Source organism: Felis catus, chromosome B1 (genome assembly GCF_018350175.1).
Source record: "Felis catus isolate Fca126 chromosome B1, F.catus_Fca126_mat1.0, whole genome shotgun sequence".
Lineage (NCBI taxonomy): Eukaryota > Metazoa > Chordata > Mammalia > Carnivora > Felidae > Felis > Felis catus.
In genome coordinates, this window is record NC_058371.1 from 180,226,572 (window position 1) to 180,245,334 (window position 18,763).

The 18,763-nt window shown below is 37.0% G+C and overlaps 1 long non-coding RNA gene across 2 annotated transcripts in view; it reads left to right on the forward strand.

Annotated features, from left to right (window-relative positions):
- The window catches only part of LOC123385092, a 202,907-nt gene that overhangs the window by 155,285 nt on the left and 28,859 nt on the right, over positions 1-18,763 (forward strand). The window contains exon 1 of one of the 2 annotated variants that reach the window (XR_006597157.1): positions 2,094-4,169. The exons of the other annotated variant lie outside the window; for it this stretch is intronic. This is a non-coding gene — a long non-coding RNA (uncharacterized LOC123385092). Of the gene's footprint in view, positions 1-2,093; positions 4,170-18,763 lie in introns of those variants that run through there. 2 annotated transcript variants of the gene reach the window in all.

An 18,763-nucleotide genomic window follows, 5' to 3' on the forward strand; every position in this document is an offset into this window, starting at 1 on the left:
AGATATTGGCCGTTATGTAAAGTACAGACTATTGTTCACTTTCTTGGACTCTTCAGGAGCAAAGGAGTCTAAGGAAGGGATGATCTCCTCCAGTACTGTGATATCTGGCAAGAGACTGAAGCCACCTCCTCTTGCAGGTGGGCTATGCCGGAGCGTCCAGGTTTGGGTCTATCCTGTAGCAAAGAGGCTTGGGTGGCCATGCCAAGCTTGCAGGGAAGACATGATGGTCAAGTAAGTATGGAGGGTCACAGGCTGAGGGCCTATGAGAACCTCTGTTTCCAGGGGAACCCGGTATGTGGCAAGCAATTGTTGCTCTAATGGCATATAATGTGGAGCTAAGGAGCACAGTGACATGTGCCAGTAACCTAAGAACCACCTATGGTCATCATGGTTGCCCTGAAACTCCAGAACATGAAAGAAGATTACTAAAGTCCCTACAGCGAGGGAGTCTCTTAATGGTACCAAAAGAAATGCTTTTTGCATTTTAATTTAGACAGAGTCTAGAGCAATTTGTTGGAATGAGCCCCATTCAGGATGAGACAATTTGCAGAAACATTATACATGGGTTTGAATAAAATCTGTAAATGAGGAATACGTTGCATTCAGAAACCCAAACCTAAAAGTTGGGGGAGCTGAGAGGGTCAAAAGCTGTTTTTCCATAGCGCCAGGGATGGGGTGGGCCCCTGGTTTACCAAATCATTTCGGGAAATTAACGGAGGTGACACAGCCTTGAACTATGTGTGGGGAATGGTTTGTGAGTTATGTATATCCTCAATGAATGTGTCCAATGAATCCCATATTGTTAGTGTGATATCACACCTGTATTCCCGAGGAAAGATAAATGTGGTTACGATTTTTCCCACGAAGTCTGTGCACAGTGTCTGGTTGTTGAGTTACTCTATGAACAACCTTGCTTCCTTTCTTCCTTGGGTGTTCTTGAATGACTTAGTTGGGGGAGGTGGGAAAATGAATACGAGATTGAGGGAGCGATATACTGGATTTCTGCTAGTCTGGACATGTAAGAAAATGCAAGTAAGCTATATAAATGTATATCCAAATTTGAGGTACAGTTAGTTGATAAAGTACATAAATGTTTGTCTAATCTTCCCTTCTATAGTGTAAATTGTACAAAGAGGGTCAGTACCTTACCAGAATGCCATACTTGGCATTCAAAATACTTGTCAAGAAATAAAGTTATAAATGTTAAATGAGAACACTTTAGGAAGTGAGTTCTAAATTTACTTTTGTATCATTATCACTTAGATCTTGCTAATCTTATCAAAAGTTTATTTTCCATAATATGATGATCCTACTTAATCATCTGCTTCACTAAAATGAAAACTGAAGAGAAAGTACCTAGAAAATAAAAAAAAATATTTCTATTATATAAATCCTATATATTATTATTTTATATATTTATTACATATTATTTTATATATTTTATTATATATGATATGTGTTATATGTAATATATATCATATATAATATAAATATTTATGTAAAATATTTATACATCGTGTATTATTTAAAGTGAAAACAATATTGCAACAATAAAACAAACTATGGCTGTTTTCTGTGCAGATGTATAAAATTTTGCATAAGCCTCATCCTCATGATGGTAGAAAAAAATCACTCAGATAATTCTTTGCTTACATGTAAACTCGTCCTTTTATTTGCCATCTTTTCTTTTCTTCATTCTTTACCATACAAATTAGAATTAGTGTAGTTGTGGGGCGCCTGGGTGGCGCAGTCGGTTAAGCGTCCGACTTCAGCCAGGTCACGATCTCGCGGTCCGTGAGTTCGAGCCCCGCGTCGGGCTCTGGGCTGACGGCTCAGAGCCTGGAGCCTGTTTCCGATTCTGTGTCTCCCTCTCTCTCTGCCCCTCCCCCGTTCATGCTCTGTCTCTCTCTGTCCCAAAAATAAATAAAAACGTTGAAAAAAAAATTAAAAAAAAAAAAAAAAAGAATTAGTGTAGTTGTCTCTCTGTTAGAGAGCCTAGCAGGAAAGTGAGAAACACTTTGTAAACAGATTTTCTTCTTTGTCTACTTTGGCTAAGATGTCTAATATTATATTTTTGTCTTCCAAGTTTTAGTTCTGAGATGATATACCTGCTTGTCCTACAAGATGGGAACTATTTCAAGTAAACCTTTCTTGTATTTTTTTGAATGAACCTTTGCTTCAGAAGACATTTTAAATATACCAGATGTGCTCTGCTGTCTTTGCACTGACTTTCAGCTGCCTTGAGAAAGTCCTTGTTCTCAGCTTCAAATTTATCTTCATCTGTATGTATATGACTTTCTCCCACTTTCAAAGGAGAGGAAAATACCCATTTTATTTGTCAAAGATGATGACGTCACCTCTACACAGACCCCGTCATGTTTAGCTTCCTCAGCAATAATACTTCAATAATTATCACCATTCTTTGCTGAGTTTATCATTTCTCACTGTGTTGGACATTTCTCCTCAGCAAACATATTCGATCACTTATGCTTTAAAAATAAAAGTCAAAGGGGTACTTGAATCCCACTTACCTCCCCAGATGTGGTCTATGTTAGCCAATGAGACAATTTACCTTTATTCAGATCTTCTCCTTCCAGGAATGTTCTACGGTTACCAATAAGATATGATGTACCTTATTTTAGAGCATGAGTTTGTAGGAGTCATTTCTCTCACATATAACAGGTGATGACCCAGAAGACAGGCGTTTGTCAGCCTAAGTTCCTTAATAGTGATAATGTTGAGTAGATATCCTTGAGATGATCCTTGATGTGAAATGAAAATAATGTGGTGTGAATAGGGAAAAAAAAACCCTTTAATTCAAAGCTATGAGATTTGGAGTTTAGTGTTTACCAAAGCATAAATTATCTTATCCTGCCTAATATAGAAGTTGATTCCTAGAATTTGGGTGGTAGCATAATAAAAACCTAAAATATAAGAGAACTTCTCACTGTCCGTATGGTCAGCAAGGAGAAAATTGTTATTTTAAGGCTGCAAAGATAGGAATACATATTGTGTAGTAGCAAAATTTCTGGTAAAATATTGTTGGTAGTAATTTAGATGGTAGACCATGCATCTAGTAGATGTGAATTGTTAGAGGAAAAGGTTGACAGAAAGAAGTACAGGGTACTTGTTACTGTTTAGTATATTTAGCAAGGTATTGCAAGAAAAATAGAGCTCACAATGAGTCCATCAGTCTTCAAGAACAAACAGAAGGGAATAAACATTTCTAAAAATGCAGAGCCTTGTAATAGTAAAAAGACAACTGTTTTATACATGAAATAGTAGGAAAAAATTAAAGAAACTTTGGAGGAACAAATAAAAAGTAGATTTAAGCTGAGCCTTGCGGTACATAATTTTCAACTGATTAAATTGCCTCCCGGTGAAAACTAAATTAAGGAAATGGCCATGACAGACATATCTAACACTACCTGGATTAAACTGAATCAGAAAAATGATGCAAATGAAGAAACTGACATCCAGTAAATATTTTCAAATGGACAGAATTTGTCAGGAAAGAGACAAAGGATGTGCACCTGCCAAACCTGTTGAGCTCCAGGTTTTTGGGAAGTCAAGGTATTGAGCGACAGGGTGCACAGGAGAAATACGGTGCACATGAAATGAAGTCTTGAAAGGAAAGGTGATTGTGAATGTTGACATATACAAATGAAACTGAGTAGAATCAAACTGTTGAGAATTAACTAGGCTTTTAAAAAGAATCTACTGTCAAAAACACAACCAGCTTGAACCATCAGTGTCCATTGTCGTTTGAGACTTGAAACAATTCTTGGCCCCAAATATCTATGGATAGAAGGTAATCAGAGAACAGTTTGCAGCATCCAAGGACAGCCTGTCCCCTGATGTCCATTTCAAGTGTGGCAAAGGAAGATAGTGGACAAGAATAACTGGTTTCTGATTTGCCTTGTGTTCTTCCATTTTCTAAAAATGAATGTTTAGTGTGATTATTCAGGCTCTGTCCTCTCAATGTTTATTGGGATGTGTTTGTAGGGGCAGATAGCACATATTTCTAAATTCGTAGATCTCTAAAACAGGAATAGCTACAGCCATGGTTTATCTAATGCTGCCGTCCATCCTTCTAAAAGAAAAACCTTTTACCGAGGAAACTGGCACTTTTAGTGAGATGCCATGACTGAGTGGGATTTACAGCTGAGGTGAGTAAACCTTGTTTTCGGGAAGAAGAGTGAAGAGAATATTTGGTGACCAGAATAGATGGCAGTAGTTTTTATACTTTTCATGAATATTCTAGTCTTCCTCAATCTGAGAAGAGAGTAAAATGGACTCCCACCCCCTTGCATGAAGGCATGGACACGAGGCTTTCTTTGGCTATGATATGTGAAGTTTTCAAGATTCAGTGCGCAACTGTCTGTATTTCTTTTCCCTCCTTGCCACAATAACCACAAATTTTAAAGGCTCTGTTTGCTTGGATTCTGAGGAAGGACAGTGTGGTCCAGAATCCTCTGCTGGCCTGAGATGCGCACAGAGCCTAAGCAAGATAGAAAGTTCTAGTGTTTTAAGCAGTGAGATATTAAAATTATTTGTTAAAGCTGTACAACTGAAAATATTCTATTATATTCCTTATGTTGTGTCTTTTCTTCCCTTTCATGTTTTGAGAATGTAATTTATGTGTGTTACTTCCAGATTTTTCACCATTTTTTTTGGTCCCACAGTGGTTGCATCCACAGCAGTAAAACTGGCCCATTGAGTCCCCCCAAAACTAATGGAGGTATTTTTTTTTCATATCTTATTAACATAACGGTAGCAGGATTTTATCAAAACTGTTTGACCTAAAACTCTTTCTTTCCTTCCCTAGACTCTCTGACACCATTGTGTTATCATTTCAGGTTTTCTCTTAGGTCCTTTATAAATTTTCTCCTCTATTTCACATTCCTCAAAATTAAGCATTCACAAAGGTTCTAAAACTTTTTCCTTTCTTTTTTAAATTTTTTTTCAACATTTATTTATTTTTGGGACAGAGAGAGACAGAGCATGAACGGGGGAGGGGCAGAGAGAGAGGGAGACACAGAATCGGAAACAGGCTCCAGGCTCCGAGCCATCAGCCCAGAGCCTGACGCGGGGCTTGAACTCATGGACCGCGAGATCGTGACCTGGCTGAAGTCGGATGCTTAACCAACTGCGCCACCCAGGCGCCCCAAACTTTTTCCTTTCTACTTGCTTCTCTCTGGGAGAAGCATTGACCTTCAATGGTGCCAACAGTTGGGAATGTTTGGGTAACTCCTAAATTAGTATCTCTAGTCCGGATCAATTTGTTGAGTTCCAGAAATTATGACCACTGTCCTGTGAACATCACCACCTGACAGTATATATCCACTGAGTTGTCATCCTTACAAAGTTCTAAATACCCATGACTTTTTCTCTCTACTGCACACAGCCATATGGTTACTAAGTGCTGGTTATTCTAACTCTTGATGTGAACAATCACCATTATTTCTCTCTTTTCCCATTGCCACTTTTAGTCTAGTCTTTAATTATTTCTCCCTTGATTTTTCAGACAGCTGCCTTACTGCTTTTTTTTTTCCTGCAGTTTGAGTCCTGCACTGTGGCCCGAGTGATCTTTCTAATGTAAAAGTTGGCACAAGTCACTCTTCTTGAATTTCTTCAAAGGCTCCCTCTTTTGCAAATAAGATTAAATCCATTCTCCTTACTGTACTTATAAAAATCTCTTATGTCTGTTTTAATTCCTTATCAAATTTCATCTGTTCACATTTTCCTCTTGTAACATATACTCAATTCAGACTAAACTGTTTGTAATTCTCTAAGCCATGCCTTCTTATTTTGCTACTCTTAAAATGTGCTTTTTCTGCTAGTTGACATTGTTTTTTCTCACCTGAAAGTAACCTTCTTATGACCCAAGTAACAAAATGGTTTTTCCTCTCTGTTTTCCTCCATTATAATCTGCAAATCCTTACGACCTCATTGATCCTCCTGTGTTGTCATCTGTAATTTTTTGCTGATTTCTGCCAACCTACTATAAAGTCTGACTGTAGAGACTGCTGTTTATATTCCTGGTATCCAGGATACCAAGTAGTAAGTACTTAGCATTCATTTATTTATAAAAATAGAATAGGATTCCTTGATGTGGAGGCTTTCACTATATTCAGACCTACTCAGAATTAAAGCTATGTATGCATTCAATTGATTAACAAATATATAGTTATCCATCTTTTGGGTAATTTTTTGATACAAAATACCTGAAATATTCGGTTTTGGAATAATTTGGCTCTGAAGAAAAAAAAATAAAGATTTCTTTGTATATTATTCCTGCCTAGTTTTATTCCCTTAATGTGCATGCTATAGAAATTAGCCTCATAAACATAGTCTCTGGAAGTCATTTCTTCTTAGTTTTCTCCAGCATGATCCCAAATGAGACTTCTCACTATTCTCTATAATCTTATTCCAGCTTATTAAAATGATCTCTGTTCAGTCAAAAGAACATGACATTCTAGGCCCATAAGTTTGATAAAGTATCTCTATGTAACAGGCCAGAAAAAAGTTTCTTGATAATTTTCTCTTCATACTTTAAAAAGCTTTTTTGAAGAGGAATAATGTTCATCTCACTTCATTCTGCTTTCTTTCTTACCTACCTCCCAGAAAGCAAAATGTGGTTAACCTGACAGTACTTAAGACCATGAATAAATTTATTTCAACACCTCTAATAGATGGGTTATTAATAGCTATAAATAACTTAGGTAAACTTTAAGTTATTGTCTTGTAACCGTAGTAAATATAGTTCTTGGTAAACAGGGATGGCCATTTGCATTTCAAATGTGCATATTCTGAACTGTTCATGAAAAATGCTTGTATAGTTTATGCTTTGATGGACTGATTGATCAAATTAAAGTACAATGTTTTTACTACCTATAGAGTACAACAAAATGAAAGCATTTCGTTGATATAAACTATCTTTAATTATAAAATTCGACCCTAAATCCCAGCACAGAATTAAAATAGTGACATCAAGTGGACTTTGGAAGAGATAATTATTTCTTAAGAATGTTTTAAAATAAATTGCATATTAAAATCCTTTTAAATTTTATAAACACCACAAAACAATACAATGAAATATATTAAACGTGCAGACACGTGGGATGCGCAAGCACCCCATTTAAGATGTTGCTCACTATGAGGGTGACATGTGGTTGGCTTTAGTAAAAAGAAAAAAAATAATAGCAACCAATAAGTAACTAAAAAAATAAACCAGTATTGGTTTTGAAGGTCAGCTGTCAGCACCGCCAAAAGTGAACTATGAACAAGCTGGGTTTAATACTTTCTTTTTTCTCTTTTCTTGGCTTAAGTTGGAAAAAAAATAATTAGAACAGATTTTTTTTTTCTAAGCACAAGCACTAGTAATACAGAACTTGCACGGTGCATGGAACAAGTTCTTTCAGCGGCATGTTTTATTATTTTTCCCTAAGCCACAGATGTTAGCTGTTTTCACATCAAAATAATGATGTTAGTCATGAGTTTCTTGGAAAAGCGTTTTTAAAAAGCTTTTGCACAGATGAGATGGGAGATGTGTGCCTCAGAACAAATGAAAAGAGTCATGTTTTCAGTGGAATATCAGGAGCAGGAAAAAAATTTGGCAGTAGCCTTTGAACAGATATTTTAAGTGCCTACTGAAAAGTTGGTAGAGAAAGACTGACGATTATAAACTAACCTGTGAGCAGTGGAGTATCGGAAGGCCAAAAAGAACCCGAAAATGACAAACTTTTTAGGAAACAAGAATCCAAAGAGAAACATTCAAGAGAATAATACGAGCTGTATTCGCATACCTTATACTTTTCTGTTTAAATGTATTTCACATTTTAAGAAATACATTATAAAATCTCACGCTCTAGGGGCGCCTGGGTGGCTCAGTCAGTTAAGCATCCAGCTTCGGCTCAGGTCATGATCTTACGGTTCATTGGTTTGAGCCCCGCATCTGGCTCTCTGCTGACAGCCCAGAGCCTAGAGCCTGCTTCCGATTCTGTGTCTCCCTCTACCCCCGCCCCCCTCCCCGACTTGTTCTCTCCCTCTCTCTTTCTTTAAAAAATAAAAATAAACATTAAAAAATTTTTAAAAATTAAAATCTAAAGCTCTATAATTTTAGTCAATGTAACTTCAATTGTGCAATCACTACTCACTTCAAAAATAAGAACAATGCTAGCTCCCAGAAACCCCTCTAACTTTTTTTTCTCTAAAAGTAATTGCTATCCTGAATTGTGTCCCGGGATTGAGCCTGTTTTACAACTTAAACATGCGTGCATGCGGGTACACACACACACACACACACACACACACACACACACACACACACATTGGGAGTACACTATTTGCATTTATGTGTGTGTATTCCCCGCCCCCAACATAAAGTCTAATTTAACCATGTTTTTGTGGTTGCAACAGAATCTTCTTTGATGTATGACATTCTATTTTGTAACTATATTAAAATCAATCCATTCTGCTTTTGCTAGACATGTTCATTGCTCTTAGATTTTAAGTAATAGAAATAATAGTGTTATAAACACAACTTGATGTGTCCTATGATGCAAATATGAGAATTCCTGGTTCCTAGAGAATGTTTACATTCCATTCCATTCTATTAGATCCTGACCTTTTTTTTTTTTTCAAAATCTTAAACCAAATAACAAAATGACACTCCCACAGTCGTGCTGCAGAATTCTAGTTGTTTAGAATCATCCTTACCATTTGTGGGTGATGAAAATCACTTTAATTGTAGCCATTTTGGTGAGCTATATTTGATCCATTGGTACTATTTTGTATTTCCCTTATCACTAATAATGCTATATACCATTTCACATGCTTGTTTACTGTTTGAACATTTTCTGTTACCCGTTGAAGGGGTTTCTTATCTCTCTCTCTCTCTTTTTTTTTTCTTTCTTGAATTGGCTTTTTCTATTGCTATGTGGAATTCTATGTTCCAACTGGAGTTTATCTTTGGTAATCAGTATTACAATATCTTCCATCAATTTATGGATTGCTTTCTCAGTGGTGTCTTTTAACATTTCTTTTTTGTATTTCTCTCATGTTTTGTTACTAAATTTATACTGATTTCCTGAAATGAATTATGGATGTCTCCCATTTTTTTTTTATCTGGAAATATTTAAGATTGCTGCGCATTATTCTACCATGTTTGCAGTAACTCACAGAAGTTATCTGGGCCAGGAACTCTCTTTCGACTAAATTTTAAGTTACAGATTTAATTTCTCTCATTGATGTAGGAGAATTCGGATTTCTGTTTATCTTCTATCAAGATGTAATTGACATATAACATTGTATAACCTTAAGGTGTACAACATGATGATTTGGTATATTTAATTGCAATATGGTGGCCAGCGTAATGTTCGCTAATACCTCTATCAAGTCACATAATGATCATTTCTTTTTTTTGGACTGATAACAGCGAAGACTTAGTCATTCAGGAACCTTGAAGTTTATAATACAGTATTGCTGGCTATAATCACCATGCCTGCACCTTAGATCTCCAGCATTTATTTATTGACTTGTTGATAGTTTCTATCCTTAAATATCTCCCAAACTCCCCTACTGTCTAGCTCCTGGCAATCACTTTTTTTATGCTGTTTCTGTAAATTTGACTTTTTTTTTTTTTAGATTCCACGTATAAATGGCACCTTGAAGTATTTGAAGGCATAATGCCTCCAAGGTCCATCTCTGTTGTTTGCATAGCAAGATCTCCTTTTTACTCATGGCTGAATAATTTTTCGTTGTATGTATATGTAAAACTTTCTTTATCCATTCACCTATTCACAGGCACTTAGGTTGTTTCTATAGCCTAGCTTTTGTGGACAAAGCTTCAGCAAACATTGAAGGGAAGATATCTTTCAATATCCTGTTTTCATTCTCTTTGGATACAAATCCAGAAATGGGGTTGCTGGATCATATGGTAGTCCTATTTATACTTTTTTGATAAATTACCATGCTGTTTTCCACAGTGGCTGGGCCAATTTGCATTCCCATCAACAGTGCACAAGGGCTCCCTTTTTTCCACATCCTTATCAACACTTACTATCTCTTGTCTTCTTCATGCTGCTCGCCATTCTAGCAGGTGTGAGGTGACAAAACATCTCATGGTTTTGACTGGCATTTCCCTGATGTTTGATGATGTTGAGCATCTTGTCATATATCTCTCGGCTAGTTAGCTGTCTTCTTTGGAAAAATGTCTATTAAGTTCCTGTGCCTGTCTTTAAAATTGGGTTGTTTGTGTTTTTTGAATTTTAAGTTGTATGAGGTTATGCTTTTAAAAACCTTTTTCCGTTTTCTCTGTAATTTCAAGTTAATTTTTTAATGTTGATTACTTTTCCTTTTATATCTTTATCATATCTATAGAATCTGAAGTGATTTTTTTCATTCATATGAGTACTTTGTAATTAATTTTATTAGCCATGTTGGGGTTTTTCCTAAATATTTCTTCCTGACAACCAGTTATTAGCTCTATTGATTTTTTTTCTATTGTTTCCTGTTTCCTACGTCATTGATTTTTGTTCTTATCAAACCCTCCTCTTTCTAGTTCATTAAGAGGAATACTTAAATCCTTGATTTTCAATCTTCTAATGTATGTGTTTATGGCAATAAATTTCATTCAAAACACAGCTTTAACTTCATAACACACATTTTGATAGAATGTATTTTCATCATCATTTAGTACAGAAAATTTCTTCTTTGTTATTTTGGTTTTGATTTATCAACTATTTAGCAGTGTATTGCTTTATTTTCAAGCATTCTTAGATATTTTAGCCATCATTTTTGTTCATTTGTTTCTAGCTTAATTCTGTAGGCAGAAAACAAGCTGAATAATTTCAGTCATTTAAAATGTGTTGGTACTTGCTTTATGGCATAATAAATGTTCAATTTGGAAAATTTTCCATGTGCACATATAAAGAATGTGGGTGAAGTATTCTATGAATCTCAATTCAACCAAATTTGTTAATCATGCTGTTCAAATATGTAGCTCTTTACTGATGTTTTTTTGTCTACTCGCTTCATTATTTACTGAGGAAATTTTGCTTAAATTTTCATTTGACTATAGTCTTGTCTACTTACCCTTTATGACATGTCAGCGTTGAAATATTCTGAAGCTATGTTTTTATGTGTATACAAATTTAGGATATATATATATATATATATATATGTTTTACATTTTATATATATTTTATAAATATACACATTTTATATTTTGTGTATACTTTATATATTTATGCATATAAATATTTCCTATTGAATGAACTTCTGTATCATTATGCAATATTCATTTACATTGACAGAAATAAATCTTGCCTTTAACTCTAGTTTTCTGAATGATTATAACTATACCAGCTTTCTTTTGATTACCATTTTCATATTATATATTTTAGCATACTTTTACACTCAAATTTTTACATGTCATATTTAATGTGTGCCTATTATAAGAATCATATACTTAACTTTTGCTCTTGTATGCAGACTGATCTTTTTTGCTTTTTACTTGGACTATTGTGTTTATTTCCTTTTAATGTTTAAGTGTTTTTCCAGATGATTATAAATCTGTTATCAAATTTTTTACCAATTTTTTAAATATTTCTTTTTACTTTTTACCTATTAGCTTTCTAGGTATGAATTATTTTATTATTCTTTTAGTGGTTACTGTGGATATTACAAAATGATTCCTTGAATACTTTTTTTGCTGATATATACAGTCCATACAACATTAACCCTATTCTTAATTTATATTATTATCATATTTAAATTGTATTTTTATGTATTTTTTTATTTTTTCAATATATGAAATTTATTGTCAAATTGATTTCCATACAACACCCAGTGCTCATCCCAAAAGGTGCCCTCCTCAATACCCATCACCCACCCCCCCTCCCTCCCACCCCCCCATTAACCCTCAGTTTGTTCACAGTTTTTAAGACTCTCTTATGCTTTGGCTCTCTCCCACTCTAACCTCTTTTTTTTTTCCTTCCCCTCCTCCATGGGTTTCTGTTAAGTTTCTCAGGATACACATAAGAGTGAAAACATATGGTATCTGTCTTTCTCTGTATGGCTTATTTCACTTAGGATAACACTCTCCAGTTCTATCCACGTTGCTACAAAGGGCCATATTTCATTCTTTCTCATTGCCATGTACTACTTCATTGTGTGTATAAGCCATAATTTCTTTATCCATTCATCAGTTGATGGACATTTAGGCTCTTTCCCTAATTTGGCTATTGTTGAGAGTGCTGCTATAAACATTGGGGTATAAGTGACACTATGCATCAGTACTCCTGTATCCCTTGGGTAAATTCCTAGCAGTACTACTGCTGGGTCATAGGGTAGGTCTATTTTTAATTTTCTGAGGAACCTCCAGACTGTTTTCCAGAGTGGCTGCACCAGGTTGCATTCCCACCAACAGTGCAAGAGGGTTCCCGTTTCTCCACATCCTCTCCAGCATATATAGTCTCCTGATTTGTTCATTTTGGCCAATCTGACTGGCATGAGGTGATATCTGAGTGTGGTTTTGATTTGTATTTCCCTGATGAGGAGCGACGTTGAGCATCTTTTCATGTGCCTGTTGGCCATCCAGATCTCTTCTTTACAGAAGTGTCTATTTATGTTTTATTCCCATTTCTTCATTGGGTTATTTGTTTTTCGGGTGTGGAGTTTGGTGAGTTCTTTATAGATTTTGGATACTAGCCCTTTGTCTGATCTGTCATTTGCAAATATCTTTTCCCATTCCGTTGGTTGCCTTTCAGTTTTGTTGATTGTTTCCTTTGCTGTGCAGAAGCTTTTTATCTTCATGAGGTCCCAGTAGTTCATTTTTGCTTTTAATTCCCTTGCCTTTGGGGATGTGTCAAGTAAGAAATTGCTATGGCTGAGGTCAGAGAGGTCTTTTCCTGCTTTCTCCTCTAGGGTTTTGATGGTTTCCTGTCTCACATTCAGGTCTTTATCCATTTTGAGTTTATTTTTGTGAATGGTGTCAGAAAGTGGTCTAGTTTCAACCTTCTGCATGTTGCTGTTCAGTTCTCCCAGCACCATTTGTTAAAGAGACTGTCTTTTTCCCATTGGATATTCTTTCCCGCTTTGTCAAAGATTAGTTGGCCATACATTTGTGGGTCTAGTTCTGGGGTTTGTATTCTATTCCATTGGTCTATGTGTCTGTTTTTGTGCCAATACCATGCTGTCTTGATGATGACAGCTTTGTAGTAGAGGCTAAAGTCTGGGATTGTGATGCCTCCTGCTTTGGTCTTCTTCTTCAAAATTCCTTTGGCTATTCAGGGCCTTTTGTGGTTCCATATGAATTTTAGGATTGCTTGTTCTAGCTTCGAGAAGAATGCTGGTGCAATTTTGATTGGGATTGCATTGAATGTGTAGATAGCTTTGGGTAGTATTAACATTTTGACAATATTTATTCTTCCAATCCATGAGCACGGAATGTTTTTCCATTTCTTTATATCTTCTTCAATTTCCTTCATAAACTTTCTATAGTTTTCAGCATACAGATCTTTTACATCTTTGGTTAGATTTATCCATAGTTATTTTATGCTACTTGGTGCAATTGTGAATGGGATCAGTTTCTTTATTTGTCTTTCTGTTCCTTCATTATTAGTGTATAAGAATGCAACTGATTTCTGTACATTGATTTTGTATCCTGCAACTTTGCTAAATTCATGTATCAGTTCTAGCAGACTTCTGGTGGAGTCTATCGGATTTTCCATGTATAATATGTCATCTGCAAAAAGTGAAAGCTTAACTTCATCTTTGCCAATTTTGATGTCTTTGATTTCCTTTTGTTGTCTGATTGCTGATGCTAGAACTTCCAACACTATATTGAACAACAGCGGTGAGAGTGGACATCCCTGTCGTGTTCCTGATCTCAGGGAAAAAGCTCTCAGTTTTTCCCCATTGAGGCTGATGTTAGGTGTGAGCTTTTCATAAATGGCTTTTATGATGTTTAAGTATGTTCCTTCTATCCCAACTTTCTCCAGGGTTTTTATTAAGAAACGATGATGAATTTTGTCAAAAGCTTTTTCTGCATCGATTGACAGGATCATATGGTTCTATCCTTTTATTAATGTGATGTATCACGTTGATTGATTTGCGAATGTTGAACCAGCCCTGCAGTCCAGGAATGAATCCCACTTGATCATGGTGAATAATTCTTTTTATATGCTGTTTAATTCAATTTGCTAGTATCTTATTGAGAATTTTTGCATCCATATTCATCAGGGATATGGGCCTGTAGTTCTCTTTTTTTACTGTGTCTCTGTCTGGTTTAGGAATCAAAGTAATACTAGCTTCATAGAATGAGTCTGGAAGTTTTCCTTCCCTTTCTATTTCTTGGAATAGCTTGAGAAGGATAGGTATTATCTCTGCTGTAAACCTCTGGTAGAACTCCCCTGGGAAGCCATCTGGTCCTGGACTCTTATTTGTTGGGAGATTTTTGATAACTGATTTAATTTCTTTGCTGGTTATGGGTCTGTTCAAGCTTTCTGTTTCCTCCTGATTGAATTTTGGAAGTGTGTGGGTGTTTAGGAATTTGTCCATTTCTTCCAGGTTGTCCAATTTGTTGGCATATAATTTTTCATAGTATTCCCTGATAATTGCTTGTATTTCTGAGGGATTGGTTGCACTAATTCCATTTTCATTCATGATTTTATCTGTTTGGGTCATCTCCCTTTTGTTTTTGAGAAGCCTGGCTAGAGGTTTATCAATTTTGTTTATTTTTTCAAAAAACAACTCTTGGTTTCATTGATCTGCTCTACAGTTTTTTTTTTAGATTCTATATTGTTTATTTCTGCTCTGATCCTTATTATTTCTCTTGTTCTGCTGGGTTTGGGGTGTCTTTGCTGTTATGTGTCTATTTCCTCTAGGTGTGCCGTTAGATTTTGTATTTGGGATTTTTCTTGTTTCTTGAGATAGTCCTGGATTGTAATGTATTTTCCTCTCAGGACTGCCTTCGCTGCATCCCAAAGCGTTTGGATTGTTGTATTTTCATATTCGTGTGTTTCCATATGTTTTTTTTTTAAATTTTTTTTCAACGTTTATTTATTTTTGGGACAGAGAGAGACAGATCATGAACGGGGGAGGGGCAGAGAGAGAGACACACACAGAATCGGAAACAGGCTCCAGGCTCTGAGCCATCAGCCCAGAGCCTGACGCGGGGCTCGAACTCACGGACCGCGAGATCGTGACCTGAGCTGAAGTCAGACGCTTAACCGACTGCGCCACCCAGGCGCCCCTCCATGTGTTTTTTAATATCTTCTCTAATTGCCTGGTTGACCCATTCATTCTTTAGTAGGGTGTTCTTTAACCTCCATGCTTTTGGAGGTTTTCCAGACTTTTTCCTGTGGTTGATTTCAAGCTTCATAGCATTGTGGTCTGAAAGTATGCATGGTATGATCTCAATTCTTGTATACTTATGAAGGGCTGTTTTGTGACCCAGTATGTGATCTATCTTGGAGAATGTTCCATGTGCACTCGAGAAGAAAGTATATTCTGTTGCTTTGGGATGCAGAGTTCTGAATATATCTGTCAAGTTCATCTGGTCCAATGTATCATTCAGGGCCCTTGTGTCTTTATTGAGGGTGTGTCTAGATGATTTATGCATTTCTGTAAGTGGAGTGTTAAAGTCCCCTGCAATGACCACATTCTTATCAATAAGGTTGCTTATGTTTGTGAGTAATTGTTTTATATATTTGGGGGCTCCCGTATTTGGCACATAGACATTTATATTTGTTAGCTCTTCCTGATGGATAGACCCTGTGATTATTATATAATTCCCTTCTTCATCTCTTGTTACAGCCTTTAATTTAAAGTCTAGTTTGTCTGATATAAATATGGCTACTCCAGCTTTCTTTTGACTTCCAGTAGCATGATAAATAGTTCTCCATCCCCTCAGTCTCAATCTGAAGGTGTCCTCAAATCTAAAATGAGTCTCTTGTAGACAGCAAATAGATGGGTCTTGTTTTTTTTATCCATTCTGATACCTGTTTCTTTTGGTTGGCACATTTAGTCCATTTATGTTCAGTGTTATTATAGAAAAATATGGGTTTAGAATCGTTTTGATATCTGTAGGTTTCATGCTTGTAGCGATTTCTCTGATACTTTGTCTCACAGGATCCTCCTTAGGATCTCTTGTAGGGCTGGTTTAGTGGTGACGAATTCCTTCAGTTTTTGTTTGTTTGGGAAGACCTTTATCTCTCCTTCTATTCTAAATGACAGATTTGCTGGATAGAGGATTCTCGGCTGCATATATTTTCTGTTCATCACATTGAAGATTTCCTGCCATTCCTTTCTGGCCTGCCAAGTTTCAGTAGAGAGATCTGTCACAAGTCTTATCAGTCTCCCTTTATATGTTAGAGCATGTTTATCCCTAGCTGCTTTCAGAATTTTCCCTTTATCCTTGTATTTTGCCAGTTTCACTATGATATGTCATGCAGAAGATCGATTCAAGTTTGTCTGAAGGGAGTTCTCTGTGCCTCTTGGATTTCAATGCCTTTTTCCTTCCCCAGATCAGGGAAGTTCTCAGCTATGATTTCTTCAAGTACTCCTTCAGCACCTTTCCCTCTCTCTTCCTCCTCTGGAATACCAATTATGCGTATATTATTTCTCTTTAGTGCATCACTTAGTTCTCTAATTTTCCCCTCCTACTCCTGGATTTTTTTATCTCTCTTTTTCTCAGCTTCCTCTTTTTCCACAATTGTATCTTCTAGTTCACCTATTCTCTCCTCTGCCTCTTAAATCCGAGCTGTGGTTGTCTCCATTTTATTTTGCAGCTCATTTATAGCATTTTTAGCTCCTCCTGACTGTTCCTTAGTCCCTTGATCTCTCTAGCAATAGATTCTCTGCTGTCCTCTATACTGTTTTCAAGCCCAGTGATTAATTTTATGACTATTATTCTAAATTCACTTTCTGTTATATTGTTTAAATCCTTTTTTTGATCAGTTCATTAACTGTCGTTATTTCCTGGAGATTGTTTTGAGGGGAATTCTTCCATTTCGTCATTTTGGAGAGTTCCTGGAGTGGTGAGGAACTGCAGGGCACTTCCCCTGTGCTGTCTTGAATAACTTGCCTTGGTGGATGGGGCCGCAGTCAGACCTGATGTCTGCCCCCAGCCCACCACTGGGGCCACAGTCAGACTGGTGTGTACCTTCTCTTCCCCTCTCCTAGGGGTGGGATTCACTGTGGGGTGGCGTGGCCCATCTGGGCTACTTGCACACTGCCAGGCTTGTGGTGCTGGGGATCTGGCGTATTAACTGAGGTGGATAGGCAGGGTGCACAGGGGCAGGAGGGGCAGGCTCAGCTTGCTTATCCTTCAGTGATCAGCTTTGGGAGGGGCCCTGTGGCATCGGGAGGGGTCAGACCCGCCACTGGAGGTATGGACCCGCAGAAGCACAGCGTTGGATGTTTGTGTGGTGCAAGCAAGTTCCCTGGCAGGAACCGGTTCCCTTTGGGATTTTGGCTTGTGGATGGGCGAGGGAGGTGGCACTGGCGAGTGCTTTTGTTCCCCGCCAAGCTGAACTCTGTCACACGGGCTCAACAACTCTCCCTCCTGTTGTCCTCCAGCCCTCCCGCTCTCCCAGCAGAGCTGTTAGCTTATAACCTTCCAGATGTTAAGTCCCGCTTGCTGTGGGAACACACTCCTTCCGCCCCCCCCCACCTTTGCAAGCCAGACTCGGGGCCTCTGCTTTGCCGGCGGGCTGCCCCTCAACCCCGGCTCCCTCCCGCCAGTCCATGTATCGTGCACTGCCTCTCTGCCCTTCCTACCCTCTTCCATGGACCTCTCGTCTACGCTTGGCTCCAGAGAATCTGTTCTGCTAGTCTTCTGGCAGTTTTCTGGGTTATTTAGGCAGGTGTGGGTGGAATCTAAGTGATCAGCAGGATGCGGTGAGCCCAGCGTCCTCCTATGCCACCATCTTCCCCCTACGGCTCTATCATATTTAAATTTTAAATATTTTTCCCAAACACATAAACAAATTTCCTATCATAAATTTAGATAGTCAATATTTATTACATGCATCCCAATAATTGAATATGCTATTGCATTTCATTACTTAGCATATTACCTCACATCCTTTGGGATCACTTTTCTTCTACATGAAGAACAACTTTCCTATTTCCTATCTTTTGTGTGTTTGTCTTTGAGCGTTTTTTGAGGTTTTGTTTATCTGGAAATTTATTCAGTTAACCTTATGTTTGAAGAATACTTTTGTTGGGTGTACATATTTAGACTAATAGTTTCCTGAAGCAATTAAAAATGTCACCCAATGTCATCTGGCTTCCATGATTTCTGTTGAGAAATCCATTGTAAGTCTCTTATTATTAATTTGAAGGCAGTACGTTTAAAACACAAAACAAACAAACAAACAAAAAACACCTCTTTTTGGACATGGTTTTTAGTAATTTTGTTGTGATTTTTCCCGTTATGGTTTGCTTTATATTTATTCACTTGAGAATTCTGGAAAGTATAAAGAATATTTTTCATCTCTCTGTTTATACTTCTCCCCCACAATTTATAATTATAGTCAACAATGATGAAATTTATATTATGTGCCAGGTTCTGGGTTAACATGTTACTTCAGTTTCCTCATATAAGACTCAAAAAAACCTACAAAGTTTCTACTATTAATAATTCCAGAAGAAGAAAATGAAAACTTAAGTAATTAGGTCAAGGTCAAATTTTGAGGTTATAGAACAAAGACTAGAATAAGCTTGTTTTATACCAGAGCCCATGTGGTGTGAT